The following is an 18,013-nucleotide window of genomic DNA, read 5'->3' on the forward strand; positions in this document are numbered from 1 at the left end:
CTACTTCATGGCTGAAAGGAATCCCAGTTAAACCACAGATGGTGTTTCTGTAAGGAGAGCTCCAGAAGAAGCTTTGCAGAGAAAATAAACCACACAGCAATAAACCACACAGCCATGTTATTTATCCTCAGAATGCTATCAGTTTCTACTCAGTTGATTGATTCATGCTGAATCCATTATTTCATTCTTTTGCTGGAAGAATCGATAATTTCAACTGATGGTCAACATTTTTAATTTCAACTGATGGTCTTTTTTTTCCTAATAACTTTTCTTTTTTAGCAATTTTTTAGTTTTTGGTTTTGTTTCATAAAAACTGTGACTGGGGAGGAGCTTCCAGTGAAAGGAACAGACTTTGGAGTTTAAAACAAAACCCAGTTAATCTTATAAGCCCCCAAATATTTTTTAAAATTGCTAGTATGAATCTTCTCTTTAGCTGACAAATATCAAGAAATAACATAAAATTAAGTGAGCAGACGTAATCACTGCATTGCAAATTTTTTCACTAACCAGTATCAAGGGAGATCCACTGATAAATACGATGCTCATTCGATTGATTCCTGCACAAAACCTGTTTTAATATAGGGTTTCAGAGAAACGGAGGGGAAAAAACCCTCAGGCAGTCTACCAGAGGTCATGGATGAATGCATGCCAATAATCTAATACATAATGCAAATAGTAAATAAAGGAGCACAGCTTAGAGAACATGAAGGCTTCCTACTTGCAGCCAAGTGCAGTCAAATGTCATCTGCTTGCCTGCAGAACAGCTAAGCAACTATGGAAAAGAGTATTCTGCAAAAATGATTGATGTTTTTACTGATGAAACTTGGAAACCACTAGCTGTTGCTTTCTAGTTTCCATATGCTGTCACCAACAAATAAGAAGCAGACTGACGGCCAACATTATTTAAAAATATCAATGAATGAGACATTACACTAAAAAGAAGATGGACCACATGGACCATCACCAGCTGCACTAACTGGATTCATCTGAGTTCCCCAAAGCAAGCACTGCTGCACATTCTGTGTGTCAGTGAAGAAACGGATCAAAGAAAATAAGGGGATCCATGGCTCTGATGTGATTTGCTATTGCCAGGCAACAAATACACCAAATGCCTTAGGACCAAGAGAAGGAAAAAAAAATATTTGGAGATGGTTCCTTGGCATATGCAATATACCATAAGCAATTATTAATAAAGTTTGTGTTCTGTGCATAGTGGATAAACAATTTAGATTTTGCTCTCATCATTATTTCAAGAACATCTTAACAGTAGTTAACCACCTGAGACATTAGTTAAGCTTAAACATAACTGAGTACCTGAGTAGCTCTATTGACTGTAATGATATTATGCAGTTACTTATGAGTGCTGGTGCAGAATCCAGTCTGAAGATTCTGTTCTTTATAGAATAGTTCAAAGAGAAAATATATTGTCATGGAGTTGTTTTTTTTATTAGAATTTTCCAGAAAGAGGTCAGTATTTACACTGGGTTAATATTCAAATGAGAATTACTATGCACATTCTTCCTTTTATTGAGATAGTATTTTAATTTGATTTTAATGACTGTAAAGCGCTCCGAGATGTTTGCAGGAATACTGCTATATAAACATAAGTGGCTAATTACATTACAAATTTTTAGCATGTCACTTTTAGTACTTTTAGCAGACAAGGAGTTAGAGGAATGCAGGTACCAGGAAACAATACCGAATATAAGGCAGTACCAATAGTCTATGCAACCCTGACTCCTTTTTTTTCCTCGTATTTGCACAATGGTTTTACTTTTTGTGCTATATTCTCTGCCTTAAGTTTACAGGCTGGAGCTGCAGAATTACCTCCTTATTGCATTTGAATTCTTTTTAAAGAAAGTATCTGACATAGAAACTGCTGCTCTTGAAAGCAAGAGGCTGGAGTATCGGCAGGAACTCCATAAAAGCATAAAAATCTATCATGCAAGCTACTACTTATAGCTACTGCTTCTCATAGCTGATTCCCAATGTTACCTAATCTGGACATCTATTTAGCAGTTCAGACTGTGAGATTACTATTTTGAGTGCATAAATGAGTGTCCACCATAATAAATCTATTCAATGTATGTGAGTTAACACCTGCATTGGCATTTTTACCTGAAGGGAAGATGGTAGCAGTCTGCTAGGCTCTGTTATATATTAACATTATACAGTAACAGCATTTTATTTAATATTACTTTATGTCACTATTGGAAAATGTCTAAAACAAACAGGTTTTAGAAATTCACTTATTCATACTATATCCTAAAATCATTTTTAATTATAGACATCACCTGAATAATGGAAGTGTGGAAATGGCTGTTACTATGTAGGACTGGTGGAGATTGTGACTGTGGTGATGTAACTTAACAAAATGGTTGTAGTTCCCAGCATATCTCCACCTCACCACATCTTCACCAACTACTTTCCTATCACTGTGCAGCTTTTCCTATGACACTGATAAAAGCAAAGATGAAATGAATCTCTCACATAAAAGGTCTAATGATTTATTCAGGTCACCAATAGAGATGAAGACAGTATCTTATCCACATCACAGTTACACTGATTTATAACACATGAGGATCCAGTTCTTTACATAAACTGTCATCTAGTGCATGCAGATTTCATGGACACAGGAATCTAAACACCACAACTGGATGGTTAGTATTGAGCCAGCGATAATCAGTTTCAAAGTGAAAAAAACAAGGAGAGATTTCTTATATGCTAAAATGTGGGTTCAGTTAATCAAAAATGGAGAATCACATGTTACAGCCTTTCAATGAAGTTGCTTTTTAAAGAATGATACACATTTTCTACCTATCAAAACATACTACATGTGCTATCATCTTCATTAAGTGCCCTGTAGACTTGGAAGTATCATACTTATTCACACTGGGTTTTTTGCATGGTGTAGTGCAATAAATTGTTTTACTATTTTAGCCCAGTGAGACATAACCTAACAAACCTCTCCATTGTTAACTCTACTGATAATTACACGCTTGGAAGGATGCCAGGGGACAGTATGATATTTGTTATTAACATTTCCACTCCAAATATAAACAACTCTGTTCTTATACTTCACATGAGACAAGGCATGTGGTTAACAGGTATTTCCTTCTCTTACTAATTTATGCCAAAACCTTTGTTACTGGGACATCCAGAGGACAATATTTTCAACGTAAAGTTCTGTAGATCTTCAAAAGACAATTACCACTTTGATGCCATTGTTAGTGTTATATGACCTCATATGACCTCATATTGTATGCTCTGGTGTCTCAGGCTGCTTTGACATCAGCTAGGATATCCTTATCTACAAATTTATTAGGATCCTAAGTATTTCTTACAATCAGAGGGAAAATATTCACCCTGATACCTTCTTAGAGCTGGATATACATATATGTATGTATACAAATTCACTGTAGATAAATATAGACACACACATGTGTATGTCTGCACAGGTACGTTAAAGCACAAGGATACATATAACTCATTTAATATATTATTTTATTAGAAAAAGTCACTGTCTATTGATAGCATCCATGTAGAATTCTGATTGGTTTATTTTATCTGATGTAAGAATTCGCAAGCACCTTTTGACAGAGAATACTGGGTATGCAGGAGGGGGATGTATAACCCACAGTGTAACTATGACTGGCTCCAGGGCAAGAATATTCCCATCACAGTCTAATCCAGACTGCTGGAGATTTTCAACCTACTCTAAGTGATTTGATTTGTATCCTTTTTTTCCTCAAAATAGAAAATTGTATTTTACCTGTTTTACATAAGAAGAATTGAGGTATAAATAATTTGAAGATTTGCCCAAGCTCAGAACCTGTTTCAGTTCCTATTTATGAGGCAGAATGAATTGGAGTTCCTGTCAATTTAGCCCCTGACCATAGTAATTAAATAACACTGTCTTCTTGTGAAGCTGAAACTGGAAGGAGTGATGTGTTAGGCTATCTCTTGAACAGTATCTGTAGATCATACATACCATCATGCTTCAGCATGAACACTCCATATCTCCCCAGCAAAAGGGTTTTTTTCCCCTGAAGATTTATTTGGTGGCTTATATGTCAGGAGATGATTCTTTGTTTGCTGTATGTTACTCACAATTTGATAAACTTGTTCATCTTCCGGAAAAATCTTATCATTTGTATCCCTACCATTCCCCTCCTCTTCTTGGGAAATCCTATTATATCTTAGCAGTCATATGTTGTTCATCCTTTTTTTTTTCCTTAAGCAAGGATTAAAACAAAACATCTATGCCCTGTGTTCAGTTGTTGCTTTCCTGTCTTGACTGTATATCACAAAGAAGCAAAACTGCTGAGAGCTACAAAATACACCATGAAGTAGAGCACATCATTCAATCAACTGAGATAAGAGTAGACATAGAATTAACTTGAACCAAGTCACACAATCATTGGCATACAGCATAGCACGATACACATTGAATTATACTTCAGTATGTGTTTAACTTAATTTAGGATTTAGAGTTTTTCACAGTGAACTTCTGTACAATTAGTCAAAACTGCCCAATTCAGACTGTCTTGTCAAAGCAGTGTGTGAGGTATCAGTTATGTAACTCAGGTTTAATAGGAATCCCAACCAAAACCTGCTTAACACTTCTGACAACACTTCTCCTGCAAAAAAACTTCTAGCCTGGATCCTTCTAGCCTGCCTTTTTTTTTAGAAAAAAAAAAACGAACTATTTAAACCTGTGGCATGAAACATAGATGGTTTAGCTAAACTTGCATAAAGTTCTTAAGTTAAAAAAAAAAAAAAAAGCCATAACTTTCTGATCTAAATTTTATTGTTGTCAGAATTTGGTGTGTTCATTTGTGTGGCCTTTTAATTTTAATTACATTTTTAAAATCCCTTTCCAGGAAAGAATCCCAGTGATTAGGAATTTGGGATGTAGCTTTTACATATTACTCCTGCATGTTGGAAACTGTGTGAGAAGACAAAGGGCTGGAGCTGGATGCAAAAGAAATTACTTCTACTTTTATAATACATATACAAGCCTGTTCTATAATAATGAAAGCCATTAACAAAAGCAAGTTGAAACAGGCCTGCCTGCCCTTACAATCATCTTAGAACAAGCAACAGTGTCTGGCCCCACTGTTTTATGACTTACATAGCACCAGTGATTTAAATAATATTCTGCTATGTCTACACTCTGTAGGCCAGATACTTACACATGTCAAAGGGTATATGGAGTGCAGGTTATGACTGGTCCTTGACTTCCTTTTACATAAAAAGGGGACCACGGAAGAACCAGCTTCAACTCTTCTTTCAGCAGATGGATTGACAGAGTGAGAATAAGTCAGAACATGAGCAGGACTGTTTGCTATTCTTCCATTGCTGTACAACCTAGCAAGCTTTCTGAGGTGGAGAGGGGATAGCCAAACTTTTTCTCAATTTTTTTATTAGAAGGTATTTAGTGAAAATTTGATAATTGTTTTGTATTTCACTGGGCTGTGAGTCTTAAAAGTTGCTGAACATACATTTAAACTCCAAGTTCTCTGGAGTATCTGTGTATGCTTGATCTTTTTAGTAGGTTTTGATTTATATGAGATTCTTTTGTCTTTATAATTAAGCTTTATATTTGTGTCTCAGTCATACAAGTTTGAGACTTATCCTGCTTTTCTGTGACCTCTCATGAGTGTGTTACAAGTTTTGTTATTTTTTTAAGACCTTACAATTTGCTTCTGGAGTAAAGTGAGAGAAAAACATATATTTCTAGCCCTTATGACTGTGGAGAAAAGTCTGAAAACGTGAACAGTGTGCAGTATTAAGAATTAGAAAATTATAGGAAAAAATGAAAAAAACCCAAAGGTGTTATTAATTTTTTATCTCATAATTTTTAAGCCAATCATGATTTTTAGCCTTGAGGTTCACAGCATGATATACACCATTGTGGTATTTGTATAAACACATGGGTTTGCCAGCCTTTAACTTGGAACTACATACTCAAACTTTTTACTTATTTTAAGGAGACTAAGAGTTTACTATTGGTTTTAGTTCTCAAGATGACAGAACTTAGTTGTCCCTTAGGGAATTCCAATAACTTCCTAAGAACAAAGCAAACTGAAATAATGCTGTGCATTTCAGTTTCTACCTGTTCACCATATCCAAAAGAGAACTTGGCAGTTACTTGAAGATGTGTACTAGCTAGGGGCACATTAATTCTCTGTGTTAGATTTATCTATCAGGGTGTAACATGTCCTCAGACTGAACAACATGCTCTCTGCTTAGAATGATTGAATTGAGCTCTGTGTGGCTGGAAAGAAGACAATCATTTCAGAGCTGAAAAAGAAAAAAATCTGTCTCACATCACCAACTGCATTATTCTCAAAGTTTCTCCAGAAGAAATAACAAAATCAATCTATTCAGTTTTTTAAAAACAAAATACCTGCATTGATAACAGCTGATTAGAAAGACCAAAACCAAAACCCACAGAAAGGCAGATAAGTCATGTAGTAATGTTACAATAGGAAAGAAGGAAAATACTGTACACTAAGGTAAAAATGCAGGTTTTGTAAACTGAGTGTCTAACTCCATAAAAAACATTTCCTGAATCACTCAATTTGAATTTTTATTTAGAAAACAAGCTTCAACAAATCCAGCTGATTTCTTCTCCTATGTGCTCTCAGGTCATGGTCTAACAGATTACTTTGAGCCCAGGACACTAAGCGTCAGTCAATCCTGCTTAGCTCCAGAATTTCCATTTCAGTGCTGGAGTCTGGATCATGCGATCCAACCTTAGCTTTGTCTGATGTAATTCTTGCCCATGTGGTGAAAGATTCCTTTTCTATATCAAACTAAAAAAATCAGATTTTGAGTTAGCATTTGGAAGATTCTGTTTTATTTTTTAAAAATTTTGGTACAGTACCTTATCTCTAATACTATCAGGATTTCATGGCTGAAATTCTTAACGGCATTGTGTCCATTATACTCAATTAAGATCAATACTTGTTTCAGTGAGCTATTCCATCAGTGACAGTCACCCATGTCCTCAGCTGCTTCATAGAAAAGGGCAAGAAGTCCTAACTAATTGGAGAATCTGTAAGTTATATCATTCTACCTGTTTTGTAGGGTTTTTGTTGGGTTTGTTCGGGGTTTTTTTTAAATTGTAACTACAGCACTGGAAAGTCCCCTTTCACATAGAAACTGTCATTTCTTTTATCAAACTTTCAATAAACTTGGTCTCAATCATGCTGCATGGTAATGAATTCTATGGACAAATTGCATTGTAAACACCATATATCTTTTTTATTCCCTTTAAAGTACTTGCTATAATGCCAATTAAATCAGCAGTTCAAACCAAGATGGAATTAGTGCAAGAGATATTTAGAAGTAAAAACAGGGAAATATTTCCAAAATTCTGGATGGCTGAACACACAGTTATTTTGTTCCCAGTGTTCAGACACCAGCTGTGAGCTAGAAGAGCCTTCTGGATGGAGTAAAATCGGGCGTGTTGCATTTCACACTTTCACTGTATACTAAGTAGTCAGATTGTAAATGTGTCTTTTTTCTTTTTTTTTTTTCCCCAAAACAGAACTCCTGAAGCAAATGTTTGTTGATTTATTTCTAATACTTCTTCTAAAAATCATTTTAGACATTATTCTTCCATTCTGTAGATCTAAAAGAACTTTCAAGGATTCTCTCTCAGAAATTCAGAAGTCAACCATTTGTCTTCTCAGCAGGCAGAACTGACATATGGCTGAAGTAAGTCATCATCGTCAGGAATGAAATTTGAGCCTCTCCGAAGCAAATAAATATGAGTGAAACAAGGTAAAAAGTTTGATTATATTAACCATGTAAATCTACCCTTGATAATATGATTTTTAATGCCATATAGAAAACAAATGTTTTCACAGCCATTTAGTAAGCATTCACAGATTTTTAGAATCATTCAAATCTGAATGCTTGCAGTCATGGTATAATGTTAACTTTTAAGTGTTATTTATAATTGTGCCAACCATGCATCCTCTTGGCAGATGGATTTAAATTGCTTTTCCAAACATTCCTTGGTGTTTTATGCTGAGGGACAGATTTTCAAATGAGCAGACACCTGGCTGATTATTCAAATAGGTAAAATATAATTTCCATGGGATTTTGGCGCAAGGACCTTTGGGTTTCCCACTGGCACCTTTTGACATCTTTAAGGGGAGCAGTAAAAAGTATTTTTCAACTACTGAAACAAACTGAAACAGGGCCAAGGACCATCTAATCCAGATGAGTAAATGTCATTCCTCCTTTCCCAACTGTCAAAACACTGTAAAAAAAATGGTCCATAGGTACCATGCTTCTTGCAAGGGTTAGGGTTAGGGCCATTAGGGTTAGGGTTAAAGCCATTAGGGTTAGGGTTGGTTTAGGTTTAGGGTTAGGAGTTAGGGTTTAGGGTTAGGGTTAGGGTTAGGGGTTAGGGTGTCGGGTTAGGGTTAGGGTGTTAGGTTAGGCTTAGGGTTAAGGTTAGGGTGTCGGGTCAGGGTTAGGGTGTTGGGTTAGGGTTAGCTACACATTAACAAAAGGTTAGTAAATAAATCTCCAGAACTCCTGTACCACAACACTGTTTCACTTGATAATCACTTACGAAGTAGTATGTCTGCTGATTTACTTTTTCTGTCCCTTTTATCCATGCTCATACACCACTGAGTGAAGCAGGGAGTCAATAGTTAGCCCTTGGCCAGGACAGACAAGTTAAGAACTACAGATATATGTTGGTATCTGTAACGTAATGAAGACTCCATATCTCCAGGGATGAAATCTGTTAACAGGCATGCTTCTCTTTCAGGCTTTGTCCAGTGCTTCCCTGGCCAAAGCACTCTGGGATGATTATTACTCCATTACATCTGGGAGCATTTGGAGAGGACAGTCCCAAAATACAGAAACACTATCTCAGGATACATGAATAGCCTTTGTATCTTGTTATACTACATCCCTTCATTAGTTTCATCCTACAGTTGATTAAATGTATGTACTAACGTGAATTCTCCCAGAGAATGTATCATTTTACTTCTGGTGCTGCCACATGACATATCTGGCTCATGTGTTCTGGGGAACCTAGCCAGTTAATTTTCCTAATACTATGGTGTGGGTGTTCTCTGAGAGTATCAGTCACCATTTTTCTATTTCGTATTCATCAGTGTACAGAATAAACATCATACAATCTTTATACGTAACTGCATCAATAGCAAAAGCAAACAATGAATCATATATAAGTGACCCACAGGGAAAATGTAATGTTACAGTATTATGTCTTGAAAAAAAGAGAATTATTCAATACTGTAAAATGTGTTTACAAGTAAACAGGAAAATAAATACAATTCAGGTGTTTTCTTACTGTAGTCTCTGGTTTATATCATTCAAGGGAGAACTGAATTAAACCTATATACTTGACACTTATCTGTACTCCATTGTTATTTATATACATGAAAAAATGGTGAAAAGTAACATGTACTCGAATTTGCTGTGCTAAGTGTATGGTGGCCATTCTGATGTTTGGTAAAGCAAAATGTAACTCTCCTGTTCCTCCAATAATGTCTGCAGATTACTTCCCAGAGAAATACAATTATGCCTACTACATTTTTGTCATGGATGGCAGGCAGGATCTCGTCTGAGCCTTCTTTCATGTCAATGACCTGGTCTGTTCTTCACAGCAACTGTCCTGGTCAGGATAGAGTTAATTTCCTTGGGCTGAAAGGGAGCACAGCACAGCTAGAGGGCCAGGCCTGGATTGGTCATTGGAGTATTCCATATCATGTGACATCATGCTCAGTATATAGGTGGACACATGATCTCTCATGTCCCGGTTTCAGTTTCCTGGTCGGCGCTGCAGGATTTCTGGTGCCGTCAGGATCACTGCTGGGGGCGGGCTGCATACGGGTTGCCGGATGGTAAGCCACTGCTGTATTTTACCCATTTGGACTTCCTATTGATACTGTTGTTTTCTTACTGTTACTAAATATTTTTTATTCAATCTACAAATTTCTTTTTTTTATCCCTTCCCTATTTCACCGGAGGCGGGGGGGGGAAGTAAACAACTGGTCACATGGTGATTGGCTACCAGCTGAGTTCAATCCACAACAGTTTTTTGGCCCAACATGGGGCCTGAGGTTTGAGATAATGACAGAACAGGCAATAATGTTGATTGGTTTGCTCCTTAGGATTTTATCACATCATTTGCAATAGGTATTTCCCATGCTGTTGCTCACCATCCATGAGAGTTGGGTTAAGATTTTGTTTTTGCTGTACTTGTAATGCTGATCATAACAGGATGCAGTCATCGGTCCTGCGGCTATTTACAATTGTGTTTGAGAAATTCAGGAATTTCAAATACCCTTGGAATGCTGACATGAACATGATCATTTTACTGCTAGGAGCCAGTCTATTCCTACATGTGGTTCAGGGTTGAGCAACTATTTACGAGTATCACCTGCAGATCTACCCCAAGGTTGGAGAATTATGAGTGGCTGGGGGTGTGGAGTAGCATGGGCAAGTACCTAGAACAGTGGGCACCTCCGGTGTATTGGAATTTCACTCCCAAACAGGTGCAGAATCCTGAAGAACTAGTAAAATATTTGGAAAAAGTATGTGGTCACCCAGGTAATTCCAGAGAGGCACAGCTCACTGCAACATGCTGGGGCCTGGCCCACACCTACACAGTGCTATTAAACACTGTTCAGCACCCTCAAGAGGAAGAGAAGGGCTCTGGATCTGGTAATCAAGTGACAGAAACTGCAGTCACTACAACCCCGAGGACAGTTGCTCCCGTACATAAGAAGAAATACACAAGAAAATCCCCTCGCAGCGTACAGGGTGACGATGAACCAGGCCCATCACAAGAACAGGAGGAGGAGGCAGAGCCAGTGATAGCCACCCGATCCTTATCCCTGAGTGAGTTGCGAGACATGCGAATAGATTTCAGTCACCATCCAGGTGAGCAACTCGTTACCTGGCTGTCCTGATACTGGGATAGCAGGGCCAGCAGCATGGAAGTAGAAGGTAGGGAGGCCAGGCAGCTGGGATCCCTGTCTAGGGAAGGGACAAAGCCATTGGAAAGAAGACACAAAATCTCAGTCTCTGGAGGCGACTCCTGTCAAGTGTGAGGGAGAGGTATCCCTTCAAGGAGGATTTTGTATATCATCCAAGTAAGTGGATCACTATGGAGAGAGGTAGCTAACCGTGCGGGAGAGAGTTTACTATGACCCAGATAATGCACAGCTACCCGCAGATCCAGATGAAGTCCAATGCACCCGGCCCATGTGGCAGAAGCTTGTACAGAACACACCATCTTCATATGCCAGTGCATTAGCACTAATGGACTGGAGAGACGAAGAGGGACCAACAGTGGATGAACTGGCTCGCCGACTACGACAATATGAAGAAAGTCTTTCCTCCTCCCTCCTTGCGGCTGTGGAGAAATTATCTCAAGAACTCCAGCAATTTAAAAAGGACATGTTCAACTTCCTACCTGCACGGACTAGGAAGAGCGCGTATGTGAGTTGGGAGGAAGAACAACTACAAAACAGGGTTCTTTTAGGAGAAATGCTGCTCCAGTTTCCAGTAATCAAGTGCCCAAACAGAGCAGAAAGGTCGACTTTGCTCATGATCCTATGAGAAGAACTTCTGATTTGTATTCACAAGAAATGAGTGACCAAGATGAGACTGAAACCCGTGCACGCCACACGAACCCATTTGTCGTTAGCGGATATTATGACCAACATTAGAGGGGCCCTGCCTCCAGCCAGGTGGAGGACAGGGACAGTCGAGTTTATTGGCCTGTGTGGATTCGATGGCCGGGCACATCTGACCCCCAGCAGTATAAGGCTTTAGTGGACACTGGTGCTCAATGCACCCTATTGCCGTCAAATTTTAAAGAGGCAGAATGCATTTGTATTTCAGGAGTGACAAGGGGGTCTCAACAGTTGACTCTGTTGGAGGCCGAGGTGAGCCTAAGTGGAAAAGAGTGTGAAAAACACCCCATTGTGACTGGCCCTGAAGCTCCATGTATTCTTGGTATAGATTATTTCAGGAGAGGGTATTTTAAGGACCCAAAAGGGTATCGGTGGGCTTTTGGTATAGGAAGCCGTGGAAACAGAAGGAATTAAACAGCTGTCTGTGTTGCCTGGTCTCTCAGAGGATCCCTCTGTGGGATTGCTGAGGGTCAAAGAACATCGGGTGCCGGTTGCCACTACAGCAGTGCACCGATGGCAATATCGTACCAATCGAGACTCTGTAATCCCTGTCCATAAACTGATTCTTCAGCTAGAGAGCCGAGGAGTCATCAGCAAGACGCGCTCCCCTTTTAACAGCCCCATATGGCCAGAGCGAAAGTCTAATGGAGAGTGGAGATTGACAGTAGACTCTCGTGGCCTGAATGAAGTCACGCCACAGCCGAGTGCTGCCGTGCCAGACATGTTAGAACTTCAGTATGAACTAGAGTCGAAGGCAGCCAAGTGGTACGCCACAATTGATATTGCTAACGCATTTTTCTCCATCCCTCTGGCAGCAGAATGCAGGCCACAGTTCGCTTTTAGCTGGAGGGGTGATCAATACACCTGGAATCAACTGCCCCAGGGGTGGAAACACAGCCCCACTATTTGCCATGGACTGATCCAGACTGCATGGAACAGGGTGAAGCCCCAGAACACTTACAGTACATTGATGACATCGTTATATGGGGTAATACAGCAGAGGAAGTTTTTGAGAAAGGGGAGAAAATAATCCAAATCCTTCTGAGATCCAGTTTTGCCATAAAGCGCAGCAAGGTCAAAGGACCTGCACAAGAGATTCAGGGGTAAAATGGCAAGATGGATGTTGTCAGATTCCAATGGAGGTGATTAATAAAGTAACAGCTATGTCACTACCAACTAACAGAAAGGAGACACAAGCTTTCTTAGGTGTTGTGGGTTTCTGGAGACTGCACATTCCAAATTACAGTCAGATTGTCAGCCCTCTCTATCAAGTGACCCAGAAAAAGAATGATTTTATATGAGGCCCGGAGCAACAACAAGCTTTTGAACAAATTAAAGAGGAAATAGTTCATGCAGTAGCCCTCAGCCCAGTTCGGACAGGACAAGATGTTAAAAATGTGCTCTACACTGCAGCCGGGAAGAATGGCCCTACCTGGAGTCTCTGGCAGAGAGCACCAGGGGAGACTTGGGGTCAACCCCTGGGGTTTTGGAGTCGGGGATACAGAGGATTCGAGGACCACTATACTCCAACCGAAAAGGAGATACTGGCAGCATATGAAGGGGTCCGAGCTGCTTCAGAGGTGATTGGGACTGAAGCACAGCTCCTCCTGGCACCCCGACTGCCAGTGCTGGGCTGGATGTTCAAAGGGGGTGTCCCCTCTACACACCATGCAACTGATGCCACGTGGAGTAAATGGGTTGCATTAATCACACCACGGGCTCGAATAAGAAGCCCCAGCCATACGGGAATACTGGAAGTGATTACAAATTGGCCAGAAGGCAAAGATTTTGGAATGGAACCAGAGGAAGAGGTGACACATGCTGAAGGTGGAAGGCAGCGGTGTGGAGCCCCACACGACGGGCCGCTGAAGGTGCTGAAGGAGAAGGGGAATGGAGTCAGTTCACAGAGGTGAAAGCCATCAGCTGGCCTTGGATATTGCTGAGCGAGAAAAGTGGCCAGTGCTCTACCTCTATACTGACTCATGGATGGTGGCAAATGCGCTGTGGGGGTGGATACAGCAGTGGAAACGGAGCAACTGGCAGCGCAGCGGCAAACCTGTCTGGGCCGCTGAATTATGGCAAGATATTGTTGCTCGGGTAGAGAATCTGATTGTGCAAGTATGCCATGTAGATGCTCATGTACCCAAGAGCCGGGCCACTGAAGAACATCAGAACAACCAACAGGTGGATCAAGCTGCTAAGATTAAGGTGTCTCAAGTAGATCTGGACTGGCAACATAAGGGTGAACAATTTATGGCTCGCTGGGCCCATGACTCCTCAGACCGTCAGGGAAGAGATGGAACATACAGATGGGCTTGTGACTGAGGGGTGGACTTAACCATGGATGCTATTGCACAGGTAATCCATGAATGTGAGACATCTGCTGCGATCAAGCAAGCCAAAGAGTTAAAGCCCATTTGGTATGGAGGATGATAGCTAAAATATAAATATGGGGAGGCCTGGCAGATTAATTATATCACACCCCCACAAACTCGGTATGGCAAACACTCTGTGCTTACAATGGTGGAAGCAGCCACCGGATGGTCTACACTGTCTGTTTCAAGATATACCTTTTTTTCAAATGAAAGTAGCATTCTTTCAAAATAAAGCATTCAGTATAAAGCAAAGTCAAAGGAAAAGACTGGGTTAGTAACAGAAATCTAATCAACTGTTCTCAATATTGGAAATTCAAATGACGTCTGTTTTTGTTCTAAATGGAGAATTAGCTTTACTGAGAACATACTCAGCAATAGTAAGAATTTTACATTCAACAAATATCTGCCACTGCAAAGGATTCCAAAGTCATTTACAGAATGAAAGACAAGCTGAACAGGTTAGATGCTGTTTTTCTTTCAAAGTTTCTGACATTATCATCCTTGAACTGGAAAGATTACAGGTAATATGAAGAGGACTGATTGAAAACAAATAATTCTTGAGCCATGGAGGGTGTGAAGAAAAACAGAGAACTAGTCCAGATAGCATGTGAGTGTGTGGTAAAAGCATGAAGTCTGAGCTAACATCCCTATGTGTCATGGTAACCACCCTTACACGGCTTCTGGTTCCATGGTGCTGTACATAATACCATAGAGACAAGCACTGAGGGACAAGCTCACAGAGATATTGATTTACTGGGGAATAAAACATGAAAAGAAGGCCAGGGTGACTGATTCACACAAGGTAACGCAGTGCTGCATAGAGTCTGTCAGTCTCAAAAGCAGTGAGAAACAGGACTCCATACCATGTCATAAGAAGCAAATTCTGAAGCAAAGTGGACAGTCAGGATGTTTTGTTTTGGGTCTCTGCTAGTTCAGTCTCCTCTGCACAATGCCATATTTTGAAAAGCACTCAGATCTCCTGTCATCTGGAAGAGATCATAGTCTTATATAGACCAGAATTCCTGCTGTATGGTACAATACTGTTTGCTCATCAGCAAGGACTATTTTTTGCAATAATGCTCTGTTTTTGGAGTGTCCTTTGTGATGTGCATTTATTTGGGATGAAATGTCATTTGATTCAGTAATACATTCTTTTTAAATTCTGGGGTTTTTTTAATGACTGTGTAATGTATTATATATTCTTTTCAGAACAAGAAAACAATAGTATATACATGGATATGCTTATTTTCGCTCAGCAATTCTCCTCCATAATTAGGGTGCAAGATAAATCACTTCTGTTTACACAGAAATTTACTGGTTCACTTGCAGTAGTGTGACCTTCCTGAAAGCACGCGCTGGTCTTCCCCATTGCTTTTAAAGCAAAGCAGTTACATGTCAGCTGGTTTGGCCACCTTGCAATCAGAACACAGGTCATATCCCTCCTAGTTATGAAGGACGGGGGATGATTTTGGACTGAACCTGATAGGCTGTGACCAGCTTCAAAATATACCTCTTTTGTCTATTGCAATACATTCCTTCATGAAGCCACAGTGGCCCAGTGGTATTTTAGAGGATGAGTTACATGCCTTTCCCTTTACATATAAAGATTCAGAACAAGAAAAAATAGAAAAGGGTTTTTTCCTACTCTTTTTCCATTTTGTGGCTACTGGGAAAGTAGTTCCCTTACAGTCATCCATGAAAGCAGTCTGCTACCACTTAGGAAATATTTTCCAAATCCTTTTTCTTAAATTCCATCAATTTCAAAACTTAACCTGTCCAGTCAACGGATAATTCTCCTTTAACTCCTGTGCTGTACATATGCCTGAAATAGCAAAGGCCCATTCCCAGAATCATTCCAGTCATAGGGTATATAAGGCAAGCAGTATACTGTTTAAGCATCACAGTGTAACAACACTAATAAAAGCCCTAGTTATCCCAACCTACTGCAATGTTTCTTGTTTTGCAGCACATCATTTCAGTAACCTTGCTTCGCTGAACCACGTGTGATTGATTGCCACCATAGACATCAGTGCTGAAAGTGTCACTCACACACTTGCATTTATATTCTGTTCTCATCCATCTAACAAAAAGAAACACTTGCATATTTTTGACGATGATAAATTATGAGCCATTGAAGAGAGCAAAGACTTAGTTACTCTTTTAGAAAATCACATCCTGGACAAATATCTGCATGACACAGAGGATCTGACAGGGAACACAGACAGTAGCAAATGAACGACAGCAAGGCTGGCAAGTAACCTCATTTCACTTTCCTTTCCAGACACACTGAAGGCTGTCACAGGTCTTGTGTTCTCTCATAGGACAGTAGAAATAGTAATATCACCTACAGCAAACCAGATGAGGATAGGCAGTAAATGAAGTACAAGACTCCTGCAAAACATTTAGTCTCCTTAATTTCTGGTTACTGTTTTACAATTGGAATTAAATGGTTCAGTTATGAAGATGAGAAGCAGTTTGGCAATCCATGCTGGCCAGAAATTTTCCAATCAAGATGTCTATATGTTGATTTTGAATATTTTTTTACCCTGGAATATCTCAGTTTGATAACCCATCCTCAAATGTAAGAAAGAAGTAATACATAAAACTGGACCCAATTGCTCATTTCATTCCTTTTAGTCCATTTCTCCCCAAAAGCTGTAATTTCACTTGAAGATTAAAACAGAAAAAAAGACACTTTTGTCAAAAGAATTCCAGAGCACCCTGGTGTTCAGCATTGGTTCTTACGAGCCCATAAAATCCAAACAAAACATTTAAAAGGAATTCTAGAGAAACAGGCAGCTACATTAGAGGCTACATTTACAAATAGCTTAATTTCCTACAACTGCATTACGTGGTTTAGCTCACCAGTTCTATACCAGCCAATAATACATTTTTCTTGCTATTTTGTGTACCGCATATCCAATATAAAGAATGTACAAACATTACAGAATATATCAACCACCTAGAAAGAAGTGACAAATGTCTTCAGTGTATCCAATTCCCCTCTCAGGAGGACTCTGATTCTTGGGTACATCTCTTTGTGTTTGCACTGCTAAGGATAAAACATAATGTGCACTGGAGAAACAAATATTTACATAAGCCCATATGTCCCTATGGTTATAGACAGTATCTTATAAATGTGGGTTCCAGAACAGTAATGGCTTCAATTTGCTTTTTGACAGCTATATTTCTATAAAGAAATATGTAACCATTAAGACTTTTGGTAGCAGGTGATAAGCAACAATTTTACTCTATTGCAAAACAAACTAGACAATTCAGGGTAATCCCAAGATAAAGCTCATATGAATATTTGTTAACAGGAGCATTCTCAAACCATTACAGCAGATATTCCTTCCCTATTCTTGATAATAGTTGACATAATGCAAATTTCTTGACAGCACAGAAGTTTTTGTACCCTGACTCCACCAGAATTAACATGAGGTCAGTGGAATTATGAGTTAACGTGGTTACAAATCAGAGGAGAATCAGTTTAAAGATTTTCTTTGTCTCATTATCTGACACAGATGTTTAGTCATATAGTTGGTTTCCTTGTTAAACAATAATTAAAAAGCAAAGCTCTCCATCTAGCTACTAAGTTAGGGACCTTTTGAAGGTCATTTTGTCTATGATCTTGATAAGTTCAAGGAATTCCTCTCAGAACAGAGTATCTATATTAACATGTGGAAAAGAAAATAAATTATCTTTTATTTTTATCACATGCATCTCTACCATCTCTTGTGACTTTCAAAGAATGTCATCTTTACTGGAAAACTCAAAAAGCAAGGATGACATTCCCAATCAATGCATATAAGCTACTTTATACCATGTCATAACATAGGCCCAACTGTCTTTTATGTAAATGTGGACACAGGGAGTTTCTGAAACTGTGATAAGGCCTGTAAAGTGCCATGCTTTGACAATACTGCAGAAGTGGAAACT

The sequence above is a fragment of the Strix aluco genome, chromosome 7 (assembly GCF_031877795.1).
Source record: "Strix aluco isolate bStrAlu1 chromosome 7, bStrAlu1.hap1, whole genome shotgun sequence".
NCBI classification, from domain to species: domain Eukaryota; kingdom Metazoa; phylum Chordata; class Aves; order Strigiformes; family Strigidae; genus Strix; species Strix aluco.